Source organism: Panthera tigris, chromosome B4 (genome assembly GCF_018350195.1).
Source record: "Panthera tigris isolate Pti1 chromosome B4, P.tigris_Pti1_mat1.1, whole genome shotgun sequence".
Taxonomy (NCBI): domain Eukaryota; kingdom Metazoa; phylum Chordata; class Mammalia; order Carnivora; family Felidae; genus Panthera; species Panthera tigris.
This window is the reverse complement of record NC_056666.1, coordinates 68,188,124-68,206,783: the sequence shown is the minus strand read 5'-3', so window position 1 is coordinate 68,206,783 and position 18,660 is coordinate 68,188,124. Positions and strand designations below refer to the sequence as shown.

At 37.8% G+C, this 18,660-nt stretch overlaps 1 protein-coding gene across 1 annotated transcript in view; it reads right to left on the bottom strand.

Moving 5' to 3' along the window:
• Positions 1-18,660, bottom strand: part of PDZRN4 (PDZ domain containing ring finger 4) — a 362,325-nt gene that overhangs the window by 198,999 nt on the left and 144,666 nt on the right. The window lies entirely within an intron of this gene.

Below are 18,660 nucleotides of genomic sequence, written 5' to 3'. Positions count from 1 at the left end.
AATGGGAAAAAAAATCCCAAATAGGTCCACACTGTCAGTTCAGAGCCTGATGGGATGGAGACTTGATCTTACAAACTGTGACATGGCCTGAACCGAAACCAAGAGTCAGACATACAACCAATTGAGCCACCCAGGCACCCCATAAATTAAAGTTTAACTATAAGAAAATAAAATTATCTTCCTAGAAAACCTTCTCATTATAGGAAGTGAATACAATGTGTACAACACATTTAGCAAGAGAAGTTGACAGTTAAAGAGAGGAAAACTAAGAAACAGATTCTTAACTATAGGGAACAAACTAATGGCTACTAAAGGGGAGGTGGGCAGATGGATGTGTTAAATGGATGGTGGGAATTAAGGAGTGCACTTATGTGATGAGCACCTGGTGTTGTAGGGAAGTTTTGAATCACTAAATTCTATGCCTGAAACTAATATCACACCGTATCTTAACTAAATGGAATTTAAATAAAAATTTGAGAAAAATAAATAAATAGATAAATTAAAAAAAAGAGAAGTTGACACTTAAAAGTGGTTGGCTGGTTTTCTTTAAAGTGAAAATGGGAAGTTACCTTAAAGATTGGTTCTTCATTGAATCCTGAGTAAACTGTCAGCTTGATATAAATATAACATAGTAGGCTTTCATGTCTCAGTAAGACACATGAGAAAAGTGAAGTTGGAGCTTTACATTTGTGACCAGAGTAGCCCCCAACTCCCACCTATACTGCAAGTCACTAGGAAGAAGATGAGAAAATACAGAAGCACCTGGATGGAAAAGATAAGTATCCCTACTTCCCTTGTAAAGACTAATAGCATTAGAATCTTTTGAATGGGTTAAGAGAATACCAACTGAAATCTGCTGACAAGATGCCAAAGGCCTCCAAAGGAAACCTTAAAGGTAAGGAAAGAGAGAAGTCAGGACTGCTAACATCTCTGTTCAAAGTATGTGTGTATAATTTATTAAACCTCACCAAATACTCATCTTCACACAAACAATGAGGAAGGTCTAATAATCTGGTTCTCTCATACAGCATGAGTCTGAAGCCCCTCCCAGCACTACTGGTGTCCTTCAAGGGGGAATGGTTGAGACAGAAACATAAACCTGAGTGGAAAATATTGGAACAGTTGAATAGAGTGGAACTGTTTTCTCCAGGAAAAAAACCACTGTGTCCTGCACAGAGATATGGACCAGGAGGAACTTAATCCTAGCTGTGGACTGGGAGGCAACAAACTGTGCAGATCATGTTTTCAACAGCGACACCTTGTGGCAGGTTGAAGTAAAGGCAGTCAAATGGTAAGGATGGATTGGATTTTTCTCTTCACCTTGATTTTTGAAAGCAGGATTGGGTTTTTTGACTTTTTTTTAAAAATGTTTTAATGTTTATTTTTGAGAGAGAAAGAGCATGAGTTGGAGAGGGACAGAGAGAGGGAGACACAGATTCTGAAGCAGGCTCCAGGCTCTGAGCTGTCAGCACAGAGTCTGACTCAGACTTCGAACTCACGAGCTGTGAGATCATGACCTGAGGTGAAGTTGGATGCCTACCTGACTGAGACACCCAGGCGCCCTTTGACTCTTTTTTTTTTCCAAAAGAGAGAAAAAAGGGAAACCAAGAATCCAGCTTATTAAGTCTAGAGGTCATTTAGGTGCTTACAGTGAATATTAGAATATTAGAAACAGAGGACAACTTATGTTTTCCTTACACTATGGTGCATATAGGTTTCTTCTGTTGTCTTTGTAAGCAGCAAACCAGATTATCAAGCTCAATGCCAATTACGGTAAAACATTTCTCTCAAGAACCTGGTAGTAGTCACTCCTTCTGCCTCTTGGACATAGTTCTGAAAATTATTTTCTTGTTTTCATTAGTTTTTAACGACTAAATAAGAGATTTCATATTATGATTTAATTTAAATTGTAGGTTCCCCAAATCCTCTTGAAAATAAGCAGGACATATATTGAAAATAGTGAACTATTTCTATTTTTCCATAGCTACAATTTAAAATGGAACACATATATTACTCCCAAACTATTTTATGCCAAGAGCAAGTTCTCATTTCTTTTGTGAAATTGTTCATGGAAGACAAACAGAAAGAAGGAAAATGCACTTATGAGACGCTGTGGGCATTTATGCAGGTTTGCCAATAAACATTATGTGTGTGTGTGTGTGTGTGTGTGTGTGTGTGTGTGTGTGTGTGTGATATGTATTATATCATTATATCTCCATATAATGAGATATACATATATCCATATATCTCCAAGATTCATATTTTAAGCAATGATGGACTTGAATCTTCCTTGAGACTCATATAAGTATATGTACTCGGGGATAGAGGGCAAAAGTGTACATAGAAACATAGAGATGATTTGTATGTGCCTACACTCTGCCTCCCATAATCTCACTGAACTGAATTTGCATGCCCTCTAACCTGGGCAGAGATGATGTTCAAAAAGTTCTCTGTAGGTCTAAATCATCTTAGCACCATTCAAGCTCCACATCACCCTACCTTGAGCTTACAGCATTCCGACCCACTCAGTCATATTTCAGATAATTCAGACTTGTGCTAGAGCAATTCGCAAAGAGCATCCATTTCAAAGGCAATTCACAATTTTCCAATTATCACAAAAGACCTATTATTCTAATAACTGCAATATAATTAAAATTTTATAGTAAATATTAAGGTAACTTTCTTATGGTAGTAAATACTAAGAGGACTTTTTGTCTGGTGCAGATTTTTAGGATTTGCCTTTCTTTGTTTATCTTTTCTTTTCTGTCAAACCCAGTAATACCCATTTTACTGCTAAAAGTCTTACTAAGGAAACAGGTTACCTCCAAAAGGAAACATTATGGTATATTCCATTAAACACAGCAAAACTTAGAATTTCACATAAAAATAGGTTATCCAATTACATGGTAAATGTGTCATTTGTTCATTGTCCAGTACACAATATATTTACAGGAAAATTACCAGGAACTTCTCAGCTGTATCAGATCTCAACCTTATATTTAGATGCAGTCATATATTACTGCTGATAATGTGATGTCAGTGAATAGATTGGAATTTTTCACTGTCCTTTATCAAGATAAATTGTTCTGTCAATAGCAAATGGCTGGCAAGTATTAACACTCTGCACACTATATGACTTTTCATTCCCTGCAAAAATTGTATTTAATGCTTTTGCACAAAATCTATGGCCGTGACTATCCTTATTACCTATTTAACTACCTTTTAAAAGGAGGATTTATTTCTGCAAATTAGGACCTGGGTAACAAGATGGTATCATGCATCATAAACTTTAAGTCAATACAAGGCAGGACACTTGCAGTTTGAATGGGAAAATACCTTTCTCTCATCTCTTGGTCATCCAATAGTATTAGCAATCTGTGGTGGGAGCAGCTGCTCAAAGCAGAACTTTATCTTGGCCTCCTTCCATCTACACTGCCACGGTGTCCCACAGTAGCAATTTGCTCATTGGCCTATTACTTTCAATAGGTATTCCAGTAATTGGCTATTTCACACTTGTAAGGCTTGAACTGGCAGAGAGCAAAGGCCAGGCAACCAGCCTGTCAGGGTCTAGCAAGCTGGTCGTTCATCAATTATAATCAGCTTTTACAAGAGTGAGTGAATCCTCGAAACCTTGTTTGCTCTGATCAGCTTTGCTACTAGTATAATTCGACCCCAAACTGAGCTGGGTCCTTATCTGAAGAATGTAAAAGTTGTCCTACAGTGACAAGCATGTGTGTTTATTCAGACCCCTGGAGAGACTGCTTTGGGCTCAAAAGGGGGAAGGGAAAATTTTAATCTCCAGAATTTCTGAGTTCCTTCCCTTTTTGTAGCCACTCGCTGTCACACAATACGCTTCCCTTTGCCAAAAATATACACATTCAGAGGGAATCAAAATGATTTATTTCAAAATGATGGATGATTCAAGAAGGTCTTACCAAATTAAGAATTGATTCCTCTATAAGGGGAGTTTAACTCTGGCTAGAGAGATTTGGAGTCTTTTGCAATCATGTAGATTATTTTAGAAGTATCTATTTAAGTAAACCTGCATTAAATAAAAAAATGCATTGTCATACTAGAAACGAGGTATGTGCTCATGTGCACAATAAGTTCTCAGCGACCTGATTTAACATGATCTAGGATAAGCTGGAAAAACAGTTTGCTAGAAACTTTGGGCCCATAACAGTAAATCAGCACGGTCTTCACTTACATTTACAGAGGGCAGTTTTTCTTTTGTTAGCCATTCCCCAATATCTTCTATTATTCCTCCTGTCACTGAGCTCTAAAGAGAACATACACCTCTGACACACATCTAAGTTTTCAAGTAAAAAAATAGGTGCACCAGAGAATTTGTAAAATTCTAACCAGGTTTAATTGCCCTCGCAATTTTAGGGCCCGGATACATGGGTCATCGCTAATTGATGTACTTTTTCCTAGCGGTCTGGAAAAAGCTTTATCTGTATAATTTAGAAACAGGTTCCTATTTTAAAATGCTTCCTAACATCCAGGATTTGTATTTTTCTCCCCACTGGCAACGCTTTTGCAAAACGAAAAAGCCAATGCCAACTTGGAATGCATATACATAAGATTTCTAACGGAAACAACTGCTCTTTATTACGATGTCTATCATTTGCCATTGACCAGCACTTATGGCTCCTGTACTACAGTCCTATGTTCTCTCTTCCCAAAGGCCCATTCGGTCTGGTGACCAGCTGGTGACAAGGTGATCTGTCATCCAGCAACTGCCTTGAGCACAAATAAAATATACAAATATTTAATGTGTTCAGTAAAGATTTCCCCCCAAATTCCAACTTAAACAAAACACGTAAAGGTAGGTGATTTAGAAAGCTGCTAGAGATGCTCAAAACTCAATTCTAAATTTTGAAAAGACATGAGTAAAGCTCTTAATAAATCTACCTTCAAAGAGTTATGCACTCTTACTAGTTGAATAAATGAGGTGACACCGACGCATATCTAATTGTAATACATCACAAGATAATCTGTCAGGCCCCAAGTGCTCAGGCCCTGTCACCCCTCTTCATCCATTATTTATGTACAACCTTCATTGCCAGTGAAATCCCTATGAAGTATGTAGTATGACATCAAAGACTGTGGTTCTGCCACTTAGCAAAAACTTCCAGAGAGCATATAGTGGATAATAATCACTCAGCACTGTGTAAATTGTTTCCGGGGGCAAAAACCCTAAACATTTAAAAAGTACCAGGATTATCCCAGACAAAACCCCATATTTCACTTAACTGGGCAAACTCCTGAAGGTGCCACACTAACACAGCTCCCTTGCACGAAGCTCTAAGGCCTGAAATGCCTTTTCTTTGTCAGAGATCGATCAAATCTCTGTGGTCTTCCTCTATCATGACAGGGGTGGGAGAGACGATAAAGACACGCAATACTGAACTTACAACAACATCTACTTCAACAATTGGCAAACATACTACTGGCATAATCATTTTCTTTTTTCTTTTCTTAAATTGCTAAGTTGATGAAGTTGGAAGGATGAGGAGATGTACACATTTGCTGCTCTGCTGATGTGGGAAGCCTGCGTCTGGCAGTTCCTGGAAGGTGGTCTGGGCTTTCTGCCCGTCTTCTGTCAGGGCCACAGCCCTGCTCCACACCCCTCAGCTTGGGGACAGGGACGGAGGAGAGCTCAAATGCATCCTGGCTTTACAATGAAGATCACATGGTGCTTTTTTTTGTTTTTGTTTTTCTTAAGGAATCAGTATCATATTTCATTGTAAGCATTTTTTCCTCCAAACATGCTCTTAAATGATGGAAAGAAAAATACACATTTTAAAGCATTTTAACAGTTCAGCCAGATACTCTGATTTAGTCATGAGGGGGTGATAAGAACAAAAAGCTGCTTCAGGCATTTAGTAGCAGAAAATTAAGGTTCCTGTAAATTAGGTGGCTATATTCCTCTCCCAGTCCAATTACTAGCTTTATTATTTGTCAATAAAATACCAAATAAAAGACTAGTCTCCAGATAAGGCAGCTGTTGCCATTTGGACCCTGAGATACTTTATGTTCTCAAACTGTGGTGTGGAAGTTGCTGATAATGCTTTTACATCACTAACAGGTGCCCTAAGGCCCAAATCTATATACTTTCCTCTGGAAAGAAAAATCATAATAAAAGAACAGAACACACACATCATACACAAGGTAAGATTAAGCAAGTTATTGTTTTATGGTCTTGTAACACTTGAACTGGAGTTTTGAAACATCCTTTGTGATTAATAAAAGTCACAATTAACATAGGAATGTGAGAGCTAGATGCAATGCTGGTTAGAGGCTACGTCCCTTGTCTCTTGCCACAGCCTCACACGATTCCTCCTAACCGGAACCCTGCTTGTCCTATACCATCTGCTTCCCATCACTTCCCTGGACAGAAGGCAGCGGATTACATGCCTTTGCTTTGGAGACCCATGCATCTCTTTGACAATGTGCAGGAAATGCCACCATGTGGAAAAGACAAGTTTGCATCTTCCCTTTGAAGATGTGCGCTAAACTTATGAGAGCATTAGGCTACCCTGTGAAAGAATACATTTTCTTTCTTCCTTTTAAGACTTTAGTTCCCCTTAAGAAAAAAAAAATAGCCTCTATCTACATGGCTTTTAGGAGGAGAGTACTGAGGACGTAAATTCAAGCTTGCTCATTTGGTATAGGGTTCTTGTATTTGCAGAGGTATTGTGGATATTATTATTAGTAGCATTACTAAAATCAGAAGCCGGCTTCAGTCTTAAAAATCCAGATTTTCTACTCCGATACAGATCCAAGCAAATTCACCAAAATTGGGAAGACTAAAAAAGGTGGCAGGCAAAATAATTTTAAGCTTATTCCCATTTTGTGGGGGTGGGGGAATCCGGGTTCTCTTTGATTGTGCAGTACTAACAATTAATTTAGGATGATGGTGCACATGAAAATAAAACTTCTTTTGATTGAATTTCAAGGACTCTTCTGTTTAACTAGCTTCAAGAGTCCTTTTTTGATCATAATAAAATTATTTGCCATATGGTTCAGATGCTTGTGATCTCCTCTCAATGAGAGGATTATGCAGGAGATAAAATGCCTACTGTAGCTCCGGCCAAGCACACAGCTGGCTCTGATAATGCCAACAAATGGCTTCATCTGTCTCAATGTCACGTAGGGGCTGGTGAGATGCGAGTCAGCCCCGACTACAATTAAAATCTACATCATCTGTGAGAAAGGTGATGGGGGTTCTGACATCAGAGCTGTACCAGATTCATCCTCTTCCCAGACTAACAGAAGACACGTGCCACCCCTATCACCCTGTCACACTAATGATGCACCCTGCATATCCCTTCCTCTACGCATTAAAGGCACTAAATCAAGAGGCCTCCTATTTAAAAGCCTCACCTTTATGTGACATTCAGTAACAAGATGTAGCCTTTCTAAACTTAAGTTGTGTATGCCTTGCTTCCCCCGTTTTTCCTGATGAGATAATGCCATTTATGTCCACCAGTGAAATATAAATAGAGAAGTTTATGATCCGTATGGCCTCAAATTGTGGCAATATGCAGAAATTTCCTTGTTTTAGTTCCACAATGTTCAACCACACTAATAAAATCAGGTTTGAACATCCATTTGTTCCAGAAAGCCAAATTTTATTGCTAAAACATCCATAACTCATAACAAGCAAGCTCAATACCAACTGCAGAGACAAGCCCCTTCTGCATGTTTCGAGTAAAAATATGAAGAGGGGTTTGCGCAGGGGTTTTGTTCTTTTGACATGTTATAGTCTAAGGAGACATCCCGAATGTATTTCATTAGCATTTCCAATGACTTTCCATTAAAATCAAATGGAATGGCATCTAAATCTCAAAAAGACGTTACTGAAAATTAAATTTATATTAAGTTCATGATTCACAAACTTTTGTTACATACTTTTTTTTCCCTACGGAGTAATTAAACTAGCATGCAAATTTCTCATGCAACTGGAAGAGGAAAGTGTCTGCACCAAATATCTTATGCTTTAAAGAAGAACCTGTATCAAGTATTTTTAAAGTACTTAATATATACATATGCATGTTTGTATGTATTATATATGTATGTATAGATATAAATGATATATATCCACATATATATATCCATATATATATATATATCCATATATATATATATCGATATATATATATATATAAATAACTCTTTGGAACCATATATATATATATGTTAAAAAGTATATATGTTTAAATATATATATATATATATATATATATTTTTTTTTTTTTTTTTTTCTGTTTTGCTGTTTTTAATTTCCTAACTTTGCAGTTAGGCAGAAGACCTCGTGCAACATAAAGCAGATAATTGTCAATGGACATTAAATATTTCAGATACCAACTTTTGCATGCTCTCCCTATGCCTTATGGTCTATTACATGCACAAGGGTAATTTTTAATCAAGCCTTTTAAAGTAGTCTACTAATGTGACAATTATGTTTCTAGTCTATTTAATTTATGAAAAAAACATGAAAAACAAGTGTTACTCATTACTTTTTTTTTTTTAACCAAATAGACAATACTACCCTATGCAATGTCCTGTGACAATTTCTTTGGAATTAGTTGTGGTCATCCTAAACTAGTGGTTTTCAACTTTGCACCATAATATCACTTGTATTTTTTAAAGTTTATTTATTTACTTATTTTGAGAGAGAGAGAGAGAGAGAGAGAGAGAGAGAGCGCGAGCGAGCAGGGGAGGGGCAGAGAAAGGGAGAGAAAGAGAATCCCAAGCAGGCTCCGTGCTGTCAGCACAGAGGCCGACCCAGGGCTTGTACCCATGAACTATGAGATCATGACCTGGGCTGAAACCAAGAGTCGGCCGCTCAACAAACTGAGCCACCCAGGCACCCCACACCTGTGGTGTTTTTAAGGTTAAAGATGTCTGTAACTCCCCCAATATGCCAGAACTGAATCTGCGTGCGTGAGGCCCAGACTTCCAGACCAGGTTTTGTAAAAGTTCCCCAGATAGTAGTTAATGTGTTATGAAGGACAAAGGTCTGTATCTAAGCATTTCATAACAAGTATTTTAAAAAATATGATTTAGCACATATATGAAATATACAGTGCCATTATAATGACTGTATTAGTTACAAATATTTCTTGCTTTAAGAAAAATAAATAAAAATTTCTGCCGTAAGTTTATGCAATCCTGTCAATACTTACTATAATGTTACAGATGTTCAGCTCCATGTTAGGTATTGTGGAGAAATATAAAAGACGGCAGACTTAGCTTTTTAAGTTCATGGAGTTAATCATTTCAGTAGGAAAAAAACCATACACAATAATAAATATTAACCAAATATTGTTATTAGAATTGCTATGTTGAATGATGCTTACAATAAATGGCAAAGGTAGCAGAATTAGAAAGTACCAGTGTGAGGGCGTATGTTGACTGTCTCCTATGGAAACTTTCATCAAGTATTCCTTTGAATAGCAGAATCCACTGCTGTTTCTTAGAAAGGATGAAAAAAGGCAGGCAACCGTCACTCAAAACTTGTAAGGAGAAACACACTGCACACAGCAAGGTACCTTGTCCACTGTACTTTAACTGTTAGTCTTAACTTATAGTGGGTCCCAGCCTGACAAGGGTTTGGTTTATTAACCTCAAATGAGAATTGCCTATTTCAGATGGCCTTTGCAAGAGAAAACTAGAAAGTTATTAGGTGAGCAGATCAGCACATATATTAATGTAGAAATCTAAATATAGAAGTGTCTGATTTCTGGGTACCTGAGTGGCTCAGCTGATTGTCTGATTTTTGGTTTTGGCTCAGGTCATGATCTCACTCTTGGTGCGTTCGATCTCCACATAGAGCTGACAGTGTGGAGCCTGCTTGGGATTCTCTCTCCTCCTTCCTCTCTGCCACTTCCCTGGTCATGCTGTCTATGTCTCTCTCAAAAATAAATAAGTAAGCTTAAAAAAAAGTGTCTTATTTCTAACCAAAAGTAGCTATTTACTAGATTTCTAGTCTTTCGACTTCATTTCCAAACTCAACCATAATACAACTAACCAGGCTCTTCCTTCAAAGAATTTTTAAAAAATATTTTAGAGATTTAGAGATTAAATGCTTTTGAAGTAAGTAGCAGGAACATTATTTTGTATGAAAAATGTAAAGCACAGAGAGATGGAAGGACATACAGTAAGTTGCCCAATTAGCAATAAATATATATAAGAATTATAGGAATACAAGAGGTCTTAAATAGAACCCTTGTCACCACCATTTAGGTCACCACCATATCAGGCCACCACCATTTAGGTCATTAACCTAACCTTTAAAAGATTTTTTTTTTTTATTTGAGAGAGAGAGTATGTGTGTGTGTGAGCCAGGGGGAGGGGCAGAGAGGGAAGAGAGACAGAATCTCAAGATGGTTCCATGCTCAGCACAGAGCCTGACACAGGGCTCGATCCCACAACCCTGGGATCAAGACCTGAGCTGAAATCAAGAGTTGGATGCCCAACCGACTGAGCCACCCCTAATGTAACCTTTTTTAGACTGATCTATCACAGAGCTTCAATCATTAAGTTAAATAATTTAAATAAATAAAGTCTTAGTTATTTCAGGAATGGTAAGTAATGAAACTCAAAAGAAAACAAAATTCTCTACCAAATAACTATTCCTAACAGACAAAAGTATAACCTACCTTTGACATGGGCTCAAAATCTGTAAATTAGCATGTGAATCCTTCAAACCAGATGAAAATATCTACATACCACAGGCTGATCTGTGGATCTTTGCTTTAGAATGAAAAAACTTAAGACACATGGAAGGTCCTTAAATCCATGAAAGTTCCACATATGGATGGACCTACAGCAGCTGGAGCAGGACAATCTTCCTGTGACTCAGATTAGTTCAAGGTAAGCAGCTCTGAAATGAGATGGACCTAAATTCTGCTGGTCTCTGACAAGTTAATCGGCCCTTTTCAGCACAGTTTCCTCATCTGTACAATGGAGAAAATTCAATGTGAAGATGAAGTGTAAGGGAATTACACAGGACCGTTATCTGGCATGTTGCAAAATCTCATTAAGAGACAAAATAATAATAATGGTGATATTAATAAGAGAAAGAATTGGGAAAATTTTTGGTTAAACACTAGAATATAAAGTTTAATCAGAATACTCCCTTTCTTCTATGCCAGAAAATTGTATATGAGTTCCACCAATCCTGAATATAATCCTTCTATTCAGCATATAAAACGAGACGGGGGTGCTGCTGGTATATAAGTGCCTGGTACACAAATGGCTATGATTTTGAGGCTGTGCTTTTTTGCCTATTTTGCTATTTCCCACATTCATATCTCCAATATCAAATCCTATTAAGGTAACAAGCTCTCCTGAGGCATTATGACAAATTGGCACGTTCACATTGTTCACAATGGAACTTTCTCAGATCTGCTAGTTGTCTCTGTGTTTCACATCTTCCCTGCCTCACTCCTGATTTTCCCCCAGGACAAGAGTCAGAGTAGAATGTTACCCTTTGTCTTGATGGGAATGAAAGACATGAAAACTTTCCTCTTAGATTTCATGTAGCTTGCTCCTTTACTTACAAGGAGGAACTGCAGAGGGTATTCCTCCCATTGTGGGTGGCTAGGTGGGATACAGATTCTTAGAAAACAAGGAAATCCCAAGAGCAACTCAGAAACTGATCCTGTGTCTAATGGCTGGGTTCTGAAATATTCTATGGCTGCATCGTTGTTGCTACTTCCCAAACAGCCAGCCAAGGCTAATACGGCCACTAGAGACAACTCAGAAAACTGTCTTACAGATTTCAGAATGTTCCCAGCATTGTTGCAGGTCTCAGCAGCAGCACTGACAACCACATGCAGCATATGCTTAGGGCTAAGCCTATGAATGAAGCCTACTCATTGAGATATGATCAATCTATAAGGAGAAAACTTCACATATTGTCAACTCCATGACGAGAGGGACTCTGTCCATTTTGGTCACCTTTGTATTCCTAGCTCCTAGAAAAGATGCCATGTTGTCAAATTAATGAATAAATGAATATAACACGATAGTGGTTAAGAGATGGGCTTTAGAAAAAGACACACATAGGTTTAAGTTCTGCTCCTGCTACCTATAAGCACTATTTATTCAACCTGCTATGGCTTTGGTTTTCTCTTATATTCAATGTATGTAGGAATAAATACTGGATTGTCGGGTTTGGGGATGAATAATATGTTTATTCACAGTAAGTGAACTACAGCACACAGTAAGTGCTCTAAACATCTTGATATTATTTTAGAGCATAGTCTCCATGTTGTGTGTGGGGGGGGGGAGTGGAGAAGTGGGGAGAGAGGGAGAGAAAGAGAATGCAGGTGGGGAGAAAGAATATGAATGTTATCTTTCTAGATCTGAGAATCAGAATAAAGAAAACTACCTTTCTTGCAGGTTCTCATTTTCAACTGTATAAAATATAAAAACCCTTTGAACAAAAATTTCCCAAAGAATCCTGAATGGAAAACTCCTTGAGAGTTTAGATCTAACCATGATTCCCTAAGGTATCCTGTGACTTTGCAGAATGGTAAACCTAGGTACTTGAAATGAATCTCAAAATTACTCAACAACAAGGTTTCCTCACAAAAGACTTTTCTTCTGAATAGAATGACACTTGTTACTCACCGTTCCCTCTAGTTGTTCAAAGATAAAGCTGACTCAGTGAAGGTGTCAGAGCCAGCTCTCTGCCAGATGAAATCAGTTCCAAAAGGCCATAATAAAATTAGTAAAGGCAGATGGGATATGTGCTGATAACAGCTGGTAGCCCCCCAAAGTGTGCACATTGGTGTAATTGTGCTAGCAGACATTGCTCTTTCATCTTTCTTCCTTCTCTGTATGCATTCTTTAATTTCCAGGGATACAATTATCTTGGTGGTTGAAATTCAATAATATACATTACAGATTGACAGTCGGGAGGACATGAGGTTCTTAGCCAGTATAGAATTCTACTTGTCAATATAGGCTATTGATGAGTAAGCATGAATAGAATCCTGTCTGGTTAAAAATAGCTGAGGGCCTTGGGCATAGATTCTGAAGCCCATCACCTCCCCACATTGTTCCTAACCTCCAACATTTTTTCCTCACTTCCTCCTACCAATGTTAACGAATATAAAATATAAACTCTATCTTTAAAATGGAGAAAAATAAATCTTCCTGTTTTAATCAGTTTTCTGCCACTCAACTGCCATAAATTCAAATTTCTAAACATAATCTAAAAAATATTCCTATGATCCTTCAATTGGATTCAGTTTGTTAGCCAGCATTTAATATTTCAAAGTCCTTTAATATCTAAATTGTAAGTGTGCTTAATATATATTTATTCTTCCATGTTGGTCATGCATGTATAATTGAAACCATAGATGTATCAGAAAGATATTGGCCAAAGAAACTTCAAAGATAGTATTTTTTTTTTTTTAGTCAATTCAGTTCTCAGAATCAAATAAAAACAAAACAAAAGGGAATATTTGAATTTTCACATGTAATTTTTCCTCTCACATTTATATTTTTGAGAGTCTATGGAGTCAAGAATCCATTTATAAGGACACAGCAGGGTGACTGTTGCTGTATTGAATAATGGGATGCGTGTAATGCAGGCATTCATTTGTCAAACACCAAGTAACCACTCTCCCCTGGTTAGTTTTTTCTTCCCTGTTGGATAAGTATGAAAGAAGCAAAAGTTTAATTCTCTGAACAAGCTCCAGAAAACTTGGAAGCACTAATACTTTTTGATCACCGTCTTCCATTTCCATTTTTCATTTTGTGGGACCCAGCTGTCGGCTTCCAAGACTACAAAGATTTTGCTTAATACAGTATCAATGTTCTTGGTTTACCATTGACAGATTTGAAAAGGTTGCTGAAAACTGAATGCATATATGCAAATGTTTTGTTATTAAATGGAAACATTCCAGGAACTCAAATGATCCATGTGAAATTTTAATTATAACTTAACAGCTGCTTGAGCTAATTGAAGGATATCAGAAAGGTGATTTCCTTCTCATTGTAATTAAAGAGTTAAGCCTAATTTGCTGTTGTCAGAACAAGACTAAATACCAATCTGGTCTGCCTAATTATATTAAAAGGTAAACAGATAACTTTTAGAAAAGGGTAGGGCCCACCCTAGACAAAGACAACAGGTTCTCAATGTGCCATCGCCACCCCATTCCTATTGGAATATGAGCAATGACCTTTAAGGAAAGTAGCAACTGTTCTCAACTTCTGCTGTGAAGGCTGCAATTTCCTCTTGCGGCATCATCTGTTCATTCCCTCTGGTAGCCAATTTTAGTTTCCTAAACCATAGCTTCGATTTCTCAATTCTTTCCCCAAAGGCCCTCAATGATCTCTTCACTTATGAGATAAGGAAACTGAGGCAGAGACAGAACAAGAAATCCTCAAGGGAAATAATTAGTGGCAAAACAAGACTCTTGACTAAATGATACGGTGCTTTTCCCCACAATTCTCTGTGCTTTGCATCTACTGACAAGCAATTTATCTTGCTTTCAATTTACTCCATCAACAAAATGGGAGAATACATCCTGAAATATTTATCTTTTTAACAGTATGGTATGACTTGCCCTTTGTTCTAGAAGATACAGAAAGTTGCTTTTATAAGCTTTTTTTTTTTTTTTACAAGAGTGTTATTGGAAGAGTGTCCTTTATGAACAATGTCATTCTTTCATATCTTATTGAATGTGGTTAAAGCTCTTATTCAGTAGTACAATGATTTTAGATGTAAAATACAGGAATCACTTTATTTACGCCTAGTAACTCGTGCTATTTATGATACCCGGCCTCACTTTCTGAGTAGGCCTATAGATATTAAAATAAAAAAGTGGAATTCAGCTGCCAAGAGTTCTGGCAATCCTGATACTTCATGTATGAATCTTGTTCTTCTTTTATGAATTCATTTTATTTCTCTAACCCCTAATATAAGTGTAACCAGTGTTTGCTTCTGTCCATCTTGTTTTGTTTTTTTCCTTTCTAAGCAAGAGACTCCTGGGTAAATGCATTTGGAGTGAGGTAGGGCACTGGAGAGGGGGGAGCTTATTCAATAATCTTTGGATGCTTCTCAGTGGACATTTGCTTCCTTCCCCCAGATGCAAATACATATTGTCAAGGCTGAAAACATAGAATCACCATTGAAAGGAACCACTGGGCCTATGTGTGGTCCATGTGTTAGCCCTCAGGCATGTAAGGGCAGATTAGATAGAGGCCCAATGCTCTATAATTCTTTATCAGAGCAATAATCCCTTTGCCTAGAATAATCCCTATGCCCCCCCCCACATACACACCTTATTATTAAAGTTTTGACTCTCTCTTCTCCGATCTATGCCTAGTCTCATACTGCTATTACCTAATTATATATTAGGTTGCATCTACTCAAACTCAATCAGTCTAACCTCTTCTATAAACAAGCTCTCTTCTTAATATGACCCATCTCTCCACTGTTATCTTTTCACTGATAGTCCTGAAATTATTCATCCTACATAATACTGACATTTGTTTTCATAAAGCATCACTTAGGTAATGTTATCCTACCGCTCAAAACCCTTTAATATTGAGAACTTCCCATAGATTAAAGTTCAAACTCCTTATGCTGACATGAAAAGCTCTCTTATCACTTCACCCTAAATTCTTTCACTTGTCATTCTTAGCTTCAAGCAATAGAAAACAATTCTAACCAGTTAACGCAGAAAGGGAATTTGTTGGAAAGAAATTGCTCATAGAATTGTTGGAGAGGCAAGAGACCCTGACTCAGAAGATAAGCATGAAAGACAGGCCAGGCAGTCCAAACTGTAGCCAAATCATGCTGCTGAACTATCTGCAGAGGACATTGCTGCTTCCGCCACTGACCACTTCATGCAACAACATGCTACCCCGTCACCAACTCTGCTAGAAGTCAACACTGGGTGCACTGCCATTGCCACCAAGGAGAGTGGGTGTGACTGCCTCCACTGTCAGAATGGATGCTTCATGACAAGGCAATTAGCTCCTGATTCCAAGTCTCAGTCATCTTCTGCTTGGTCAAAACTGTGCCCTATGTTTTGTTGCAAGGGGAAGTAAGTATCTGGACTTCCCAAGTTTTATAGAGAAAAGTAAGGTCTGCCCCCTGTCAGTACTCATATGGGGGGATTTCCCAAACATGGGAAGAAAATTCAGATGCCAGGGAGAACAGAAAATAAACACACACACACACACACACACACACACACATACACAGTGTGAGAGAGAGTGTGAGTGTGCACACATCACGCACAACACAGCATTTGGGCTAACTAATGTCCTAACCAAACCATTAACCCATTAATCTATGGTGCATTCAATTACCTGAGATGAATCCTATTCCTCCTCACCTTCACAAATCATTAATTATGATTATGCATATTAAAACACCTAGTTTATCACCAACAAATACTATTCTCTAACTCCTAAGTATTACTTCCATTCCAGTTAAAATGCTTTTCTAGCTCCAATTCTAAGGATCCACATCTTTACCTCTCTCTCCATCTCCACATCCAACCTAAGGATTTGTTGAATTCCACTTTGCTCAAGGAGTTATCTCTGAACACTCCAACTCAGTGTTAGCCATCTTTTCTAAATTTCTTTGCATTTAATCCATATCATTAATTTTTCTGTTCATTATTTATAATGTCACACTCTTAGCTATCTTTTCAGGTAGTTTTATATCCTGAGATTTCAACCTTCATGCAATAAAGACCATGTGCTATAATTCTCCGTATCAACTCTAGCAATACCACCCTATCTTTGGGAGAGTAAGCACATAATAAATGGTTACTGATCGTCTGTTCTGCCCCTGAAGTAGGCTTTAAATTAAATTCTTAATCACTCATGTCCACATACTTCTTCATTCACATAAAAGGAAAAGGGCAGAAAAAAAATTGGGGTTACTAAGTTTGTGGATTTCTTGTTAATTGAGGCATTATAATAAGCTTCTAGAGTAATTAATCTCATTCTCAAATATGTTTTTTTGTTTTCGTTTAAGCCATGTAACAGAAGTGCTATAAGACATAAAGTGAAAGAATTGACAATAAGTTTATCAGGGCCAAAAACGCCATGATAAATTAAAAGAACTCAAGGTCTCTTATCCTGAGTAGAATAGGAGCTGCCAGTCACCCAAATAAATCACCCACCACTCCCTTGCCACTGCCTCTTACTGTTAGCTTCTGACACGCTTAAGTCTGTCCCATCTAAATCAACAACAGCACTTTCTTGACACTCCGTCCTTTTGCAGGATGACACTCTCCCTTGCTCTCCTTCCTTTCATAGCCATGATTCTTAAAAGTGGAGCCCATGTTCACTGTCTTTGTATCCTCGAACCTACATACAAGCCAGTGTCACTGCTCCATTTAGCCTGCCAATACTGACTTCACGGGTAGATTTCGTTTGCTGAATCCAGAGCACCTTTGAGAACTTACCTTAATGGAACTACCAGGTATAATCACAAACAATGGCCACACCCACGTTTCAAAAGTAAGTCTCCTCCTTAGTTTTCATATCATTTCTTTCCCAGCTTTCTTTCTTCATCTCTATTCCTTTGAAAAGATTTTAAAAGGCTTCCTCTACTTTATTCCACCTGTTTAATATTGGATATTCTCCATCCTGTACACTGGCAATTGACACCCTGACAAATGTATCAAATCAATATGTTGTACCCCTTAAACTTACACAACATTACATGCCAATTATATTTCAATAAAGCCGGAAAAAATAAAATAATCGGATGTTCCCCAAATGATTGACCTTTGCCCTATTCGCTTACTTTTCCATCTATTTATATATTCAAATCCTCCACTCACTTTCAGTTTATAGGAGAAGCAGTTTCACCTACAAGGTCTACTGCTACCTAACACAGAATGCTCCTGACCTGTTTTGTTATAATGAAACTGATAACAACCTTCCTCCAGAATTTCTGATAAAATGTCATGTCTTAGAGTGACTATCACCTATAAGGTAATAACTCAAATCTATATTTCCATCCGAGATTTGTCTCTAAAGCCCAGGTCATATATTCAACTGATGTGTTTTTTTGTTTTGTGAAAAACTAGGGGTGCTTGGGTGGCTCAGTTGGTTAAGCGCCTGACTCTTGATTGCGGCTCATGTTACGATCTCATGATATGTGAGATGGAGCCCTGTGTCCATCTGTGCTTGTCAGCACAGAGCCTACTTGGGATTCTCTCTCTCCCTCTCTAATAATAAATTAATTAATTTTAAAAAACCATTTAGTGTGCTTCTGACAACCAGATTCTTCTTCATGACCCAAAACTCCAGAATAAATGCACCTACTTCACTTCCTTCAGATCAGACTCTTGCCAAATAGTGAATCCTGCCTAGAGTTAGGAAAGAGCCCTGACACTCCCCAGTCAAATAACAGTTGTGGTGCCCGGGCCCCCCCAGGCATGTTGCAGATGAGAGCAGGAAGTGGCACTACTGTTCCCACCCTGGCGGGAAGCCTGCTTCTGGGACCAATTCAGACCTAGTTTTGGGTTGGCTCAATTCTTCAGTTATCACATTCATAAATAAAGTACATATAACATTCATAAGGGAGATATAATATATCTACCATGACACGGGGTTATAGTCCAAAAATGCATATAGTGCACCAAGCTGCTATTACTATAT